The sequence below is a fragment of the Elephas maximus genome, chromosome X (assembly GCF_024166365.1).
Source record: "Elephas maximus indicus isolate mEleMax1 chromosome X, mEleMax1 primary haplotype, whole genome shotgun sequence".
Taxonomy (NCBI): domain Eukaryota; kingdom Metazoa; phylum Chordata; class Mammalia; order Proboscidea; family Elephantidae; genus Elephas; species Elephas maximus.
The window spans coordinates 36,880,660-36,883,100 of NC_064846.1; positions in this window are offsets into that span (position 1 = coordinate 36,880,660).

Here is a 2,441-nt window from a genome sequence, read left to right on the forward strand (position 1 = left end):
GCAGGAGAAAAATGTAGAACAGAATTCAAATTCACATAAAAAGACCAGACTTACTGATCTGACAGAGACCGGAGGAAGCCCAGAAACTATGGCCCCCGGACGGTCTGCTAACCCAGAACTGAAACCATTCCCAAAGCCCACTTTTCAGACAAAGAATAGACAGAGGCGTATACATCAAAAAATAACACACATGAGGAACGTGTTTCTTAGTTCAATCAAGTATACCAGTCCAAATGGGCATCTCCTGTCCAAAAGCAGGACAAGAAGACAGGAAGTGAAAGAAACTGGACAAATGGACACAGGGAACCCGTGGTGGAAAGGGGGAGCGTGCTGTCACACGGTGGAGATTGCAACCAATGTCACAAAATAATACATGTATAAATTTTTGAATAAGAAACTAACTTGAGCTGTAAACTTCCACCTTAAGCACAAATATATATATATATACACATATATCAGCATAGCAAAAGTTTTGAACTCTAAATGTTGTAAATAAAGAACATCAGTAAACTGGAGTTAAGCAATGCCAGAGAAGAGGGTTGAATCTTACTTATTTCTGTACCTAGCTCTCTTTCCCTTCTCCTTCACACACTAGATGTGAATCAATAGTAGTTCAAATGCATTTAGAATCTGTGACTGTGTGAACCACTGGCTGTGATTTGAGATCTGGGTTGTTGGCAAGTTTTGGAGCTCTTTCATTCTCAACCCCTCTCACATATTGACGACAAGCTTCTCCATAGTCACCATCAGTTTCTAGGATAGTCAGCCAACATCCTCTTCACTAGGGGCCTGGTGTGAGGCAGAGCATTCAAATGCTCCGTTCGAGCTGTGAGCTCAGCTCTGCACTACTGCTTGTTCCTGCTCTTTCTTTTACACACACACACACCAAATAATTAGCTCAGATATACCCTGGAATAGTCACCTCATTTCATCCTGTGCTTATTTGGGTCATCAGAATACGCCCACAAGCTCCAGTCACATTTCTACCTGTCAGCAGACACAACTCTGGGGCTGTTACCAAAAAACCAAACCAAACCCACTGCCATCCAGTCAATTCCAACTCATAGCAACCCTAGAGGACAGAGAAGAACTGCCCCATAGTTTCCAAGGAGCGCCTGGCGGATTTGAACTGCCGACCTTTTGGTTAGCAGCTGTAGCACTTAACCACTACGCCACCAGGGTTTCCAGGGGCTGTTACCAGTGAGGTCAAATGAAATGTTGTTGTTGGTAGGTGTCGTTGAGTCAGTTTGAACTTGTAGCGACCCTATGTACAACAGAATGAAACACTCCCGGCCCTGCACTATCCTCACTATCGTTGCTATGTTTAAGCCCATGGTTGCAGCCACTGTGTCAATACATCTCATTGAGGGTCTTAGAATTATCCATGTATGGCACTGTCTTCCCAGTATGAAATTTCAATTGTTCACAACAGCCAAAAGGTGAAAACAATTGAAATATTCATCAACAGATGAATGGATAAGCAAAATGTGATATATACATACAATGGAATATTATTCTGTCACAAAGAGAAATGAAGCCCCGATACGACATGGATGAACCTGAAAACATTATATTAAGTGAAATAAGCGAGACATAAAAGGACAAATATTGTATGATCCCACCTATATGAAATAGGCAAGTGTATAGAGATCAAAGTTTATTAGCGGTTACCAGGGGCGAGAGGGAGGGGGCAAGGAGAGCCACTGCTTAGGAGGCACTGAGTTTCAGTTAACGGTGGTGGAAAAAATTGGAAAAGGATAGTGGTGATGGTTGTACAACACGATGAACGAAATCAATGTCACTGAACTGTACATGTAGAAATTATTGAACTGGCAAAGAAAGGTTTTGTTACATATTAAAATATTTTTACAATTACAAAAAACATTTTTAGTCTTGCAATATCTTAAACAATTATTGGTACACAATTATTTGGGAAGGGCCTACAAATTCAAAAGAACACAAAGTACAATACGGTTCCCCTCCCCAATCCCCACTCCTCATGGAGCCTCCACCCAGATTTCCTGCCTCCATGATCTGTGATCTGCGTGGCAGCCACGCACCTGCCCCGGAGCTACGGGGTCACAGATTGTGAAAAGGGATAGTGAGTGAGTGTCAAATGCCCTGGTAGCCCATAACACACACACGATTTAATTCCTGCAAAGAAGGGTCCGTATAGTGACTGTGTAAGGGGAAATGATTCCTTCTCCTGGGCTGAGGTGGAATTCCACAGCAGCCTCCCCGCCCTCTTCAAGCCCCGCCCCACTGTCCCCCTCCCCCCTCCCTCACTCCCCACCCCCCCGCACCGCCAGCCCGTGCGATTTGGCCGTCCCTTGCTTCCCATTCAAAAAGCACAGGAAACTGGGCAAGGAGGAGCATCAGGCCGCTAGAAGATTGGGAGGTACTGGAGTGAGGGGTCAGGGTTGTTTACTCAGGCCTTAAAG